The 15,541-nt window shown below is 39.3% G+C and overlaps 1 non-coding gene across 1 annotated transcript; it reads left to right on the top strand.

Moving 5' to 3' along the window:
- The first annotated feature begins 5,265 nt into the window (after positions 1 to 5,265).
- On the top strand, positions 5,266 to 5,372 carry LOC122070757. Its single transcript, XR_006137959.1, has one exon. It is a non-coding gene; the product is annotated as a small nucleolar RNA R71 (small nucleolar RNA).
- The last annotated feature ends 10,169 nt before the right edge of the window (positions 5,373 to 15,541 follow it).

The raw sequence follows: 15,541 nt of genomic DNA, 5'->3' as shown, positions 1-15,541 counted from the left end.
AAAAGAATGTCTCAACTCCAAATCAAAAGTACAAGGAACCCACAGACTTACATATGGTCCAACACCATAAAATAGGGGTCTTTTATTTTTCGAAAGAAAGTCTCATTTCAAGACACAGGCTTGTTTCTTTCTTCTCAATAGGGTTTTTATACGTTCAAAATGGGTACATTAGTCAAAACTTTTATTTTACACATTAATGAAGCAACCGAATTGTATGATCATTAGCCAAAAGCCAAAGTAGGACTTCATCCTTTAGTAAGCTAAAAAAAAAATAAAAAAAAAAAACAAATAAAACAAAGTAAAAAAAGCAAAAACTGGTTTCCCTCCCCCACACTTAAGTCATGCAATGTCCTCAATGCATGGAAAAAATTAAAAACAAAGACAATGCAAGGGGGTCATACCTGATTAAAAGTTAGTCATCAATGTAAAGAGGTTCATGGAGATCTATGACCTCTTCACTACTAGTAGTAGGAAACTCGAGGAACGGTTTCAAACATTGACCATTAACCTTCGAAATTACCCCTGTTCCTGGATTCAAAATCTCCACAGCCCCATGGGGATGTATATTATGGACAATAAACGGGCCAACCCATCCGGATCTAAGCTTACCAGGGAAAAGATGCAATCGAGAGTTATACAATAAGACCTTATCACCAATTGTAAAAGATTTATGTAGAATGTGCTTATCGTGAAAAGTTTTGGTCTTTTCCTTGTAAATCCTAGAATTTTCATAGGCTTCATTCTTAAGTTCCTCCAACTCAGATAGTTGGAGCCTATGATGAATTTCCGCATTAGACAAATCAAAGTTGAGCTTTTTGATGGCCGAAAAGGCCTTATGCTCCAACTCAACTGGTAAGTGACAAGCTTTCCTATACACCAAACGATAGGGAGACTGACCAAGATCGGTCTTGATTGCAGTCCGATGGGCCCACAAGGCATCAATGAGTCTAAGAGACCAATCCTTACGGTTGGAATTAACAGTTTCTCCAAGATTTGTTTGATCTGCCTATTAGACACCTCCACTTGGCCACTAGTTTGGGGGTGATAAGGGGTAGATAACTTATGGGTGATCTCATACTTTTTTTATTAAGGCCTTAAAAGGTCGATTACAAAAGTGAGTACCCCTATCACTAATTATTGCACGTGGTGCACCAAAGCGGGAAAAAATATTTTCTTTGAGAAACTGGACCACCACTTTGTGGTCATTAGATTTACAAGGTATGGCCTCTATCTATTTAGAAACATAATCAACGGCCAAAAGTATATACAAATTCCCAAAGGAATTAGGGAATGGTCCCATAAAATCAATGCCTCATAAATCAAAGATCTCAACTACCAAAATAGGGTTGAGGGGCATCATGTTCCTCTTATTGATATGGCCAAAAGACTAACAGGCGGGATAAGCCTTACAAAAATCAAAAGCATCTCTAAAAAGAGTGGGCCAATAAAATCCGTATTGGAGAACCTTTGCGGCAGTTTTCTTAGGTCCAAAGTGTCCACACATGCATGATCATGACAAAAAGAGAGAATAGAATGTTGCTCATAATCAAGAACACATCGTTGGATAATCTGATCCGGACATATCTAAAACAAATAAGGATCATCCCAAAAAAAGGGCTTAACTTGGGAATAAAATCTATACTTATCTTGGTTGGACTAGTGATCCGGAGTCACACCTGAAACTAAGAAGTTGACAATGTCAGCAAACCATGGTTCACTGGACATTGCAAATAATTGTTCATCTGGAAAGTTCTCGTTGACTAGAGAATCGACAGTCAAGAAATTGGGAAGCTAGGATAAATGGTCTGCAACTCATTTTTTTTCCCTAATTTCTAAATCAAAATCTTGCAAAAATAAAACCCACCTAATGAGACAGGCTTTGACATCCTTCTTCTGAACTAAGTATCTAAGAGCAGAATGATCAGTATACACCATCACATGTGAACCAACTAAGAAAGATCGAAATTTTTCTAATACAAACACAATCGCTAAAAATTATTTTTCAGTGGTTGTATAATTGAGTTGTGCATCATTTAAGGTCCTACTAGCATAGTAAATGATAGTGGGCAACTTATTAATCCTTTGACCTAAAACTGTTCCTATGGCAAAATCCGAAGCATCAGACATCAGTTCAAAAGGTTCAGTCCAAACAGGTGGTTGAACAATGGGTGCATTGGTCAACTCCTTCTTAAGTTGTTCGAAGGATTCTAGGCACTCTTTAGAAAACTCAAAAGTTTGATCTTTGGCAAGTAATGAAGTGAGAGGTCAGGCTAACTGACTAAAGTTCTTAATAAACCTTCTGTAGAAGCCCGCATGCCCTAGAAAAGATCGAACGTCCTTAACAGATTGAGGAGGTGGTAAATCCTCAATTAAATCCACTTTGGCTCTATCTACCTTAACCATGAAATGACATTTCTCCCAATTCAAAATCAAATTCTTAGATATGCACCTTTTTAAAACTAGAAAAAGTTGATGAAGACATTCAAAAGAGGAATTCCCATGAATTGAAAAGTCATCCATAAATACTTCTAAGAATTTTTCGATCATGTTAGAAAAAATACTCATCATGCATCATTGGAATGTAGCAGGGGCATTGCAAAGCCCAATGAGCATACGACTGTAAGCAAATGTTCTATATGGACATGTGAAAGTGGTCTTATGTTGGTCCTCTAAAGCAATTGGGATCTAGTTATAGCCGAAATATCCATCAAGAAAACAATAGTATTCATGTCCAGCTAACCTCTCTAACATTTGGTCAATGAATGGCAATGGAAAGTGGTCCTTCCAGGTTGCCACATTAAGTTTCCTGTAGTCTATGCACACTTTTCACCCTAATTGGACACGGGTTGGAATTAGTTTATTATTGGCATTAGGAACTACAGTCACACCAGACTTCTTAAGCACTACGTGAACTGGGCTTACCCATTGGCTGTCAGAAATAGGATAAATTATTCCATGATCCAAGCACTTTAGGATCTCTTTCTTAATAGCTTCCATCATCACTGGGTTAGCTCTTCTCTGGGGTTCTATGGATGGTTTGGAATCCTCTATAAGATGTATATGATGTTGCACAATAGAAGGGCTTATACCCTTGATATCAGCTATGGTCCAACCTAGGGCTTCCTTATTATCTTTTAACACTTGAAGTAACTCCTCTTCCTGGCTAGAAGTCAAATATGAAGAAATTATTATAGGGAGAGTCTGGTCAGGCCCTAGGAAAACATACCTCAAATTAGATGGCAATTCCTTAAGATCTAGCTTAGGAGGCTCAACTATGGAAGGTTTGGGAATGGAATTGGAAAGGGGTCCTAAGGGCTCCACAGGTGTGTGAAGACTCAAGACTTTAGAAAAGAAATTTTCACTATCATCATCCAACTCATCCATACACTCTTAGAATTCTGAATCAAAATTAATATCAAAGTTGGTGGTTAAATCATCAGAAAATCCAAAAAATTCTTAATCATATTAATCTCTTCTTCCATATGTGGTTGCTTACCAATCCTAAACATGTTAAACTCAACAGTTTGGTTACCAAAAGATAATCATAGGAAACCATTCCGGCAGCTGATTAATGCATTATTGGTAACCAAGAATGGTCTTCCTAGAATTATTGGGATCTCATCCTTGGTTGAGAAGGGCTTGGTATCTAACACAATGAAATCAATAGGGAAAATAAATTCCCCCACCTTTAGTAAGACATTCTTAACCATCCCATTAGGAATCTTAACAGACCTATCTGCCAAATGAAGAGTAGTTCCAGTGGCTTTCAATTCTCCCAATCCAAGTTGCTTGTACACATGGTAAGGTAAAAGATTCACACTTGCGCCAAGGTCAAGTAAGGCATTCTCAATGTAGGTGTTGCCTATGACACAAGATATGATAGGGCTCCCTGGATCCTTATACTTGGCTGCTATAGGCTGAGTAATTATGGAACTAATGTTACCTACCAAGAATGCCTTTTTGGGCACATTAGTGATACGTTTGTGAGTATACAAATATTTCAGTAGCTTTGCATACACGAGGATCTGGGATATGGCATCCAAAAGAGGGATGTTCACTTCTACCTTTTTAAAGATTTCTAAAATTTTATCCATGGAAGTAGTCTTCTTTTTTATGTACCAAGCGATTAGGAAATGGGATAGGATGAACATAAGGATTGTTAAGGATTTGCCCTTTTTCAGAAGAATCATTTTTGGTTTTCTCAACCAAATCATCTTTAGTTTCAAAAGAATCTTTAGGTTCATCAGACCAACCTGGAACAAGCGGCACACTTGTGTCCTCAACTGAAAGAGAGTTAATAGGAGTAATAGATGAGGAAGATTTAGGAATGCTCTGTTGGTACTCTCTACCACTCCTAAAGGCATAAACAATATTACATTGGTTAGAAGGTCCTTGTTAGGTCTGACCTTATACTATATTCAGTGGTGCGCTAGTCGATGCTTGTGAACTAATAGGCTGATGATGCCTAGGGTTAGGCTCTGGTTGACTAGGTAAAGTTCCTTTCTCCCTCTCAGCATAATTGAAACAATTTGAGTGAGTTCGCTCATAAGATTTTGATGGCTTGTCATGAGGAGGGCCATATTTTTTTTCAAGTCACTTATTCTACTTGCCTCTCCAGTGTCGGTGAACCCAAGGGGTTGCTGATAAGATGATAGGAGAGGGGCCCTAGGAAAACTAGTTTGAGGTCCTACATTTGACATAGGAAAAGTATTTTAGGAAAAATATTATTGTGCAAAGGGAGGCCTTTGGAGTCCAGGTTGACCTTGATTATGGAAATTGGAAGGCTTAGCTTAGTTGCCCTGATTCCAAGAGAAATTTGGGTGATTTCTCCATCCTGGATTGTCGGTATTACTATATGGATTATTTTGGTATAAGGAATTAACACTATCATTAGAAGTGCCCCCAAAGGTATTGGGACATTCTTCTATGAGATGTCCAGGGGACTGACACCAAGCACAAATCTTAACCAAATTGACTGATGATGGCTCTCTAGGAACAATAGCCTCAATTCTCTTGATTAGGCTATCCAAATGGGATTCCTTGGCTACTATCCCATCCACAAAATATCATTTTCCTCCTATGGTTCTTTCACTCACTTAGGTTGATTTCCACTCACGGATTTTGTCAGCTAAGTCAAGTAAGAATTCCCATACCTTTCCTTCATCTATAAAGGATGTGAATCCCTCAGGGCATATAGACTCTATTATTTTTTTAGTTGGGTAATCAATACCCTCATAAATTATTTGACATAAATATCATAGGTCTAGGCCATGCTGAGGGCATTCTTGGAGTAGATCCTTGAATCTCTCCATAAGTTTGGAAAATGACTCACTAGGCTTTTGCCTAAACTGAAGGATATCACTTCTAAGCTTATTGGTGTTGTGAGTTGGGAAAAACTTCTTAAGGAAGACAACTGTGAACTGTTCCCATGAGATTATGGAATTTGTGGGTAACCCATACAACCACTTCTTAGTTTTGTCTTTTAATGCAAAAGTGATAAACCTAAGCTTAACAACATCATCAGAAAGCTGTTGGATCTTAATTAGAACACATACCTCTTCAAATTCCCTTAGAAATAGATATGCATCCTCAGAGATCAGCCCATGGAAGTGAGGTAACATAGTGATGTATTGAGATTTGAGTTCAAAATTATTGCCCTGGGCTTGTGGTAGAACTATGCAGGAAGGTTGGGTTGTTCTAGCAGGGTACCTATCTTTTAGAGATTTAGGTGAAGGGTTTTGCTGTTAGTCCCCCATATTGAAGGGTTTTAAATAGAGCAAACATATAGGGTCACTACTTGTTGGATCTCTTCTTTCTAACCGATTCTTAGTATTACGTACCCACCTAACCCTCATACAACAGAAAACTACCCACAACTAGAGTAAGACAAGCACAAAAGAATGGATAGCAAAACTTTTTTTTTATAATTTTTTTTATGATTTTTTTGATTTTTTTGGCTTTTTGGGAGCTTACCGGTAGGGATCCGGGGTTGCTCATGTCAATTCCTGAGGTACTGCTACAGGGCAAAACTTGTCTTTATCATACTGTGAGGCATGACGACCTCCACCGATAGAACTATTATTACAAGTTGTTCTTCTCAGGAATTCAATAAAAGAAAAGGAAAAACAAAACAAAGCAAACAAAGCACTCCAATTTACCAAAAGAAAGTGAAAAATAACATGGAACTGTCTCCCCAGCAACGACGCCAAAAACTTGATTGAGATTTTAAAATTTAACCGCAAGCGTACGGATCAGTGCAGCTACTGGTCAAACACAGGGAGAGTAATCACTTTATTTTTATTTTTTTCTTTTAATAATGCGAGAGTGAACTAATTAATGGTTGTTATCTAATTCTAATTATCGTCCTAAACATATGAATCTAAAATAACATCCTAACCATTCGTCATCTAAGAATTTAAAGACGCAAGCCACACAATTAAAAATAAATAAATAAATAACTGAAAATAAACAACCCACGTAATTACAAAAAAAATAATAAAGAAAAAAAATGATGAAATAAAAATAAAGTAAAAGAAAGGGGATAAAGCTAGAGAGAGACTCACAAGTCGATTTCTCTACTTAGCCCGAGGGATGCATCATGCTATGAGCTTCCCTACTTGACCAGAGAGTTACTCTTACAAGGGTTACTCTATTTGGCTTTAAGAAAAGGGAGACAATTAAAATAAAAGCAATAAATTAATGGTTCTATGGCTAAGAGGGGCAAAGCCAACACATACACTAGCAATGAACCTTGGCAGAAAGGAATAGCAATAATATAACGACTAAAATTAAAATCTTAAATTAAGAAAGAAAGGGTAGTCAGAAGAGGGAATGAGAGGGGGGAGAGAAGTCTACTGAAGGAGCCTACTTACTTGAACTTCAACCCTTGACCTGAAAACTTAATCGATTTGAGATACTACTACTACTAAAAACAGATCTGAAATAAACCAAATCTGAAATTTCTAGTACTTAGAGAAAACAAATCTGAAAAAAAAAATTGAACTTGAAAGACATGCTTCATAGCTTGTTCTTATCACCTAGAACTAAGCCTAAAACTAGAACTTGAAAATTACAACTTGAATTACTTAAACAATAAAAATAAAAGACTGAATCAAAAACAAAAGTGCTTGCATTAATTGAATAAAAAGAACTTACAAAAGTGTTTAAAGCATATACCTAAAACTAGAGCTAGAGAAAGAGATAGAGCAACTAAAAAAAAAAAAAAACTTAGAAGAAGAATGAATTGTCCCCCCTCCTCTTACATGAGTTGTATTTATTGGGAATGGGGAGGTAGAGTAACAAATTTCTCTTTCCTAAAAGGGAAAAACACACAATTGGTAGTGAGATCTTTTGAGACCAAAAGTGCTAAGGTGGAGGAGAGAGAAGAGACAAATAAACTTGGAGAAATTTGCTATGATTTTTTTTTACTTATTTTCTTTCCTTTTTTTTTTTTTTAAATTTATTTTGTCTCTTATTTTCCTCTCCAAGGAGGGTTTTCTTCTTGTGTGATTAGACAATTTGGTGATGATGTGGAGGAGAGAGAGATGGATAAGATTATTTCTCCTTTTTTTTTCTTTTTTTTTTTTTTTTCTCTTTTTGCGTAGGAAACCTCTCCCACGATTTTTCTTACTTCTAATTTGATGTGGAAATCCCCTCCATTCCCTTAGTGCTTTAAGTGAGTGAAAAGTAGGAAATCTTCAACAAAATTCTCCAAAAACAGACAACCATGAGATTCGAACTTAAGACCTCCTAGTAAGCAAGGGAATTTTACACACCATAGCTCACCAACTACACTAGGTAGTTGTTGTTGGTGAGATATGATGCCCGATAATGCTTAAAGTCTTTAAAATACAAAACCTGTAAAAAGAGAGTAAAACCCAAGGTAGCTCCATTCTAAATATATAAAATGCATGTTTTATTACCCTAGATTTCATACATAAATGTGCTCATCACAAATCTTTGGAAATAACCTGTGCTACATTGATTTGGGTAACGAAAAGGTTACGACAGTATATGGTTTCCTATCCAGTGCACTAGATCTCAAGAATGGATCCTAGCAAATACCTCTTTGAGAAACCAGCCTTAGCAGGAAAGATGGCCCATTGGTTGCTTTTACTATCAGAATTTGACATCACTTATGTTACTCAGAAATCTATCAAGGGGTAGCCCATAGCCGATCATTTGGCTGCCCACCCCACAGAAGATGGAAGATCCTTAGATGATGCCTTTTCTGATGAAAGAATCACAGTGATAGATGAAGAAGACATAGTTAATGAATGGCGGTTATTCTTTGATGGAATAGTCAATTAGAACGGATGTTGTGAGGGAATATTGCTTGTCACTCCTGATGGTCTTTATTTTCCTTCATCATTCTGCCTCAATTTCCCCTATACCAACAACATTGCTGAATATGAAGCTTATCTTTGGGACTAGAAACAACCTTAACTATTGGGGTTACAAGGATCAAGGTGTATGGAGATTCATCGATTGTCATTTGTCAGATGCAAGGAAAGTGGAAAACCAGAGATGAAAAGTTGAAGCCATATCAAGAACATCTGAAAGAAGTGATTGAACATTTTGAGAAGATCTCATTCGAATACTTCAAAAGAGATAACAACAGGTTTGCTGATGCCCTTACGACCTTGGCTTCCATGGTAGAATGCAACCCTATGGCTAGGGCTCGACCATTCTTGGTGGAACGAAGAAGCAAGTCCATTTATCAGAATTCGGTGAACACTCTCCTTGTGGATGGTCAATCTTGGTTCGCTCACATAGTGGATTTCATCAGGGAAAGGAAGTACCCAGTTGAAGCAAGTGACAGAGAAAAGAAGTTTCTGAGAAGATATGCCACCCAGTTTATTCTTCAAGAGATTTGTTATACAAGAGATCCTATGAAGGAATACAGTTGCTGTGTGTGGATAAGGAACAAGCTACAACCATCATAGAAGAAATTCATCAAGGTTTTTGTGGACCCCACATGAATGCCAAGATGTTATCTAAGAAGATCCTCAGGCTAGGATATTACTGGAACACAATGGACGCAGATTGTGTGGACTTTGTTAAGAAATGCCACAAGTGTTAGATATTTTCTAACATCATACATATCCCACCAACAGAGTTGCATTCGCTCAGTTCACCTTAGCCATTCTCCACTTGGGGCATCAATATCATTGGAAAGGTCAATCCCAAAGCATCTAATGGTCATGTGTTCATTTTAGTAGTCATTGATTATTTCACCAAGTGTGTAGAAGCTCAGTCCTATGCGGTCCTCACATCTGCTAAGGTGGAAAAATTCATCCAAGAGAATATCATTTCCCAATATGGAGTACCTCAAGAATTGTTATCAGATCAAGGATCCCATTTCTGGGGTAAGGATGATAAAATCTGTACGAAGTTCGGTATCAGAAGGCATTGCTCTACCACTTATAGGCCATAGACCAATGGAACAGTAGAAGCAGCCAATAAGAACATCAAAGTCACCCTGCAGAAAGTGGCGAAAACACACAAAGATTGGGTTGATAAGTTACCCCTTACCTTATGGGCATACCAAACTTCTATATGATCCTCGACAAGGGCCACCCCTTTCTCTTTGGTATATGGGGTTGTGGCGGTTCTACCAGTGGAGATCCTGGTATAATCCCCAAGGGTGCTTCTTGATAGTTAGCTACCTAAAGGAGAGTGGGTGAAGGCCCGACATGACGAGCTTAATTTTATTGATGTAAGGTGCATGAAGGCCATGGATAATCTGAAAAAGTATCAACTGAGAATGGCCAGGGCCTTTAACAAAAATTTGAAGCCCCACCACATAGAGGTGGGCTAACTTGTTCTTCAAGAATAAGGAGCCCCTATTCATAACCCAAGAGAAAAATTCAGGCCCAACTGGAGCGGCTCATTCACTGTCAAAGAAATTCAATCACGCAAAGCTGTGAAACTCATAGACCACAATAGCGAAGAAATACCCGGACTGGTTAACCTGAAGAAATATTTTGTCTGAAAGGGTGAAGAGCCTGAACTACGTCAGACTTGATTCCTTTTGAGGGATATATAGGCAACTTGACATGTGCAAGTGTGGTCTCAACCATATAAATGTAATAAATTGGTTCCTCAATTAATAATCAAAGTATCTTAAAAGATCATCATAGCTTGTGTCCCTCAAGAATCGTCATTGGGCATGAAAGGCCATTATGTCACACCCCAATTCTAGTAGACCCAACTTACCATTAGGAATACCGAGGTGTGAGTAAGACACGTACCCATCTAATAAACCTACCAGGATTACTGATTGCAGTACCTTAACATTTCAAAATCTCACATCATAACCAACCAAAAGCAGTAGAATAAGAGTATAATAGTGAAATCATCAGATATAAATGGGGAAATTTGATAAACATAATATTGTTAACTAAGTTATTCTATTTACAATCCTTCAAGACTTACATATATCAAGTTTAAAACATAATATTTATAGACCGGTATCAACATAATAAAAAATACACCGAACACCTCATGGTGTCGCATATGCACAAAAGTCAGAAGCATAGTCCTGGCCATGCTCCTCCGCTTTCGGCATCCACCAGTCACTCACTCCGTACTCAAGTCTGGAGGAAAAAGAGTCACTAACCACAGGCACAACCGTACCTGCATCATCATCTAAAATGTGTGTATACGTGGGGTGAGCTTTCTAACTTGCTCAGTGAGGGGTGGGTCAAGCACATTGAAGTAAGATAGTAGTAATAATAATTCATGATGCATGATAGCAAAAATTAAACACTTAGTCCATGATGCTCGGGATGCAGTTCATTTATTTATTATCTACCTAACAATACAAACAAAGTCTGGTAAATGCTATTACGGTGCATTAGGTTGTATCCTTCATCTTGAAACCGCCATCGACTATGCAAGGATAAAAACCCTAGCCATGAATAGAACCCCGTATGCATCCATGGGTCACCTAGCACACCCCTGATAACCTCCTCTTGATAGTCACGACACCGGTAACACATCAGCCATGCCGAACAGGTTCCTGCCTCCGGCTACAATCATATCGTACTGAGGGTGTCGCATTTCGGAAAGAGACATCAAACATACCATGATGGGTTATCCAACATCTCAACCCCTGTTGGTAAGGTTTCATAGCATAGGGAGTGATACCTAACCACATATAGCTATATGCCTTCATAGTGATACAATTAGTAGGAATTACACGATACCAGCAAGACCTTGGCCACAAAGTATAATCATCTCCAAATACAATCCTGGGTACACGATACCAGCGAGACCTTGACCACAAAGTGAAACCCAAGGCCGTTTACCTAATCTATCATACATATCACAGTTGAGTATGGACTACGTGACACCAGTACCAATCATCGGCCACGAAGCGTATCCATTTCCAAACGCCGTCCTGGGGTACGCGGTACCAGCGAGACCTTGGCCACAAGGTGCAATCTATGACTATAACTAACTCTAATGCACATAATCAATGTATGAATACAACATACACATGGCAATCACAGCACTGGTACCACCTCGGCCACGCCATCATCATGTGAGCAATACAAATAAGTATATTAAATCTACGCATGTGAACAATTCTATAATAATTAAAAAATCCAAAATAAAACAACCATCCCTCACCTTGTTGATCTCTGCTTGTGTTAAGGTTTAGATAAGGCCACGATCAATCCACTCATTTTTTAACTCAGGGCTCATGCGCATCATTGTCCTAGACACAAGGACAATCGTACATCAGTACGTGTCAAAAATATCAGGAGGAACCCATATGGATCACCCCCAAAGGGTACAAACAAAACCCATCAGTGATAGTAATGTCACTGAAACACCCATTGGAAACAGGGAATTTTCACCAAAAATATCAATCTTATTTTTGGTGAAACTGATAGAGAGCTCCTAAGGCTTAGTGGTCCACTGAAAATATGCCACCAAAAGTAGACCCAGTGGATCCGGTGGGTTGTTTTTGGTGGTGGTTTAAGACAGTCTAGCCATTTTGGGGCTTTTCGGCTCTGGCCCGATCACCAGGATTTATTCTATGGAGTTTGTAGGGGATGTTCCCAGCATAATTCTAAGCTAATAAAATCTTGATTCCACCTAGTTGTTTGGGAGATACGACGATCGAACAATCAAAACCGTAATTGGTCTTTTGGCAATACATGTTGCCGAAGCTCACCGGGCTTGGTTTGAGCTCGACAACAACACCAGGAGGGTAGAACATGTATTCTATGACCTTAACATGATTTGTACACTAAGATTCCATCCATACCTAGCTTTTTCTAGGTCAAAGTGAAGAAAGAGAGTGGTGAAAGTGAGTGTACTTGCCTCCGACAGTGATTCCAGTAACTTGGCGGTAGCCGGCACTAAGGTAAGCCTTCTCCTTCTTCTTCTTCCTTCTTCTCCTTTTTCTCTCCTTCCTTATGTTGGACAAAATAGAAATGAGGAAATGAATTCCTTATTTCTAACTTATAAATTAAAATGGACCTTAGGGTTTGTTTGGTTGGACCCTATTTGGACCAATCGGGTTATTATGACTTTCGGAGCCCGAGAACCCATCCACTTAGGTTCAAAATGCATTCACATCATGAGTAAAGTGTGGAGGATGATTTGGGATCATCCAAGACTATTTACGATGCGAGTGACTGGACCCACAGGCATCGACACCATGACAACAACATGTTATGTTCACCGGAAATAGCCCACCGGATTCAGGCCTAGTGGATCTAGTGGCATATTTTTGGTGGTCAAGACAGCTTGCTATCCCATGGCTGGTCTTGCATGAGTGGTTACCCTTGGCCATGCTCAAGGCCTTTCAGTAACTTCTATACGTGCCTGGACTTTTGCTTGAGGATTCGAGTCACTTACCATCTGGGATCAGAAGGTACGAATCCCCTCCAATTAGACTGGCACGTGATGCACGAACACTTGGGGTTATCTCTCCCCCTTTGGCAATGGGCGGCTGTAAGCCAAAACGAGACCATGCTTTTGATCTTTGGTCCGAGACCTATCACAACAGTTCAAATTAGACCGAGTTAGGGCACGGGTGTAACATTTCTCCCACCTTATAAGAATTTCGTCCTCAAAATTGAACATACCTGAAAAATCAAATAATCCAGGATACTGCTTCAATATCTCATCTTCCCACTCCCAGTATGCTTCTTATTTGGGGTGGTTCATCCATTTCACCTTGACAAAGGAAATGGTGCGGTTTTGGAGAATATGCTCTTTCCAGTTAACAATCTTCTTCGAAAACTCTACATAGGCAAAATCCTCATCCAACTCACGAGGTATGTAAGTCAAGACGTGAGTGGGGTTGGGAATGTACTTTCTCAGCATAGAAACATGGAAGACATCATGTGTACCTTCCAACTCTGGCGGTAAAGCTACCTGGTAAGCTACTAGTCCGATCCTCTTCAGTACATCATACAGTCCCATAAACCTTGGACTAAGCTTTCCCTTCTTGCCAAACCACATCCGCATAGCTTTTTTACCTAGACTGAGCTACCTTGATCCTTTCTCTGATCACATTCACCTTCTCACTAGTAGCCTGTATCAAGTCTGGACCCAAAATATGCCACTCACCAACCTCATCCCAATAGAGTGGAGTTCAACACTTCCTACCATACTATGCCTAGAATGGGGACATTCCGATGGTGGCCTAATAACTATTGTTGTAAGAGAACTCAATAAAGGAAATGTGCTCATCCCAACTATAACTCATATCTAAGGCATATGCTCGGAGTAGGTCCTCAAATGTCTGAATAGTCCTTTTCAACTGACCATCAGTCTGAGGGTGAAAGACAGTGCTAAAATCCAACTGTGTGCCCATAGCCTTCTGTACACATGTCCAAAACTTGGAAGTGAACCTGGGATCTCGATCAGTGATGATACTAACTGGCACACCATGTAATCTGATGATTTTATCGATATACAACTTGGTCAACTTGTCCACAGAAAATGTTATCTTGATTAAGATAAAGTGAGCTGCCTTGGTCAAGCAGTCTGCAACTACCCAAATGGCATCCGTACCCTTCTGTGTACGGGGTAGGCCTGTGATGAAGTCCATAGTAATATTCTCCCATTTTCACTCCGTAATAGGTAGGGACTGTAATAACCCATTAGGCCTCTGTTTCTCAGCCTTGACTTGCTAGCATATGAGGCATCTAGACACATACGTGGCCACATCATTCTTCATTCCTTTCCACCAGTATGAGCCTTTGAGGTCTTTGTACATTTTAGTGCTGCCAGGGTGAATGGAGTATGGAGAGCTATGTGCCTCTCTCAAAACTGTGTCTCTCAAATCACCATCACTAGGTACACACAACCTCTCTTTGAACTTGAGAATTCCCCTTTCAGTTATAGAGAAATTCGGGTCCTTTTGGGTTCCTTCCTGGCATTTTGCTATCAGTTTCTATAACTCTGCATTAGTAACTTGAGCTGCAGTGATCCTATCCACCAGACTAGGTTATACCACCAATGCCGATACTGACAAAGTGACACCCTCTACTAATAATTCCAAGTCTAATTTCTTGGCCTCCTCTAGGAGATACGTATTAGTGGTTAGTGATGCAAGAGTCAGTGACTGGGATTTCCGATTAAGTGCATCAGGTACCACATTGGCCTTTCCTGGGTGATAGTGGATAGTACAATCATAAATCCTTCATCAGCTCTAACTAACACCTCTGTCTCATGTTGAGCTCTTTTTGGGTGAAGAAGTACTTGAGGCTCTTATGGTCACTGAAGATCTCACTCTTCTCACCATACATGTAGTGTTTTTAAATTTTCAATGTAAAAATCACAACTACCAACTCCAAATCATGGGTGGGGTAGTTCTTCTCATAATCCTTCAACTGACGGGATGCATAAGCAATGACTTTCCTGTGCTGTATTAATACACAACCCAATCCCAACTTGGAGGCATCACTATGCACAATCATACCACCTGTACCGATCGAAATAGTCAAAACTGGGGCTGATACCACCTTTGCCTTAACTCCTTGAAGCTCTTCTCACAAGCATTAGACCACTCAAATTTTACACCCTTTCGTGTGATTTGGGTCATTGGAGTAGCAATACGAGAGAAGTTCTCGATAAACCTCCTGTAGTATCCAACCAATCCCAGAAAGCTATGTATGTCTGCTACACTCTTGGGAGTCTCCCATTCTAGAACTGCCTTCACCTTGCCTGGGTCAATCTCTATACCTTTGTATGAAACAATGTGGCCTAGGAATGCCACCTGTGATAGCCATAACTTGCAATTACTGAAATTGGCATAGAGTTGCTTCTCCCTCAGCCGTTGCAGTACTAACCTCACGTGAACAACATGTTTCTCTGCACACTTGGAGTAGACCAAAATGTCTCCAATGAATACTATCACAAACTTATCTAAGACATTTTGGAATACCCGGTTCATCAAGTCCATAAATGTGACCGGTGCATTGGTCAACCCAAATGACATTAACAAGAATTCATAATGTTCATACCTTGATCTGAAGGCTATCTTACTGACATCACTATCCTTGATCCTGAT

The sequence above is a fragment of the Macadamia integrifolia genome, unplaced genomic scaffold (genome assembly GCF_013358625.1).
Source record: "Macadamia integrifolia cultivar HAES 741 unplaced genomic scaffold, SCU_Mint_v3 scaffold995, whole genome shotgun sequence".
NCBI classification, from domain to species: Eukaryota; Viridiplantae; Streptophyta; class Magnoliopsida; order Proteales; family Proteaceae; genus Macadamia; species Macadamia integrifolia.
The sequence above is the reverse complement of the archived record's forward strand: the minus strand, read 5'-3'. Positions and strand labels throughout refer to the sequence as shown.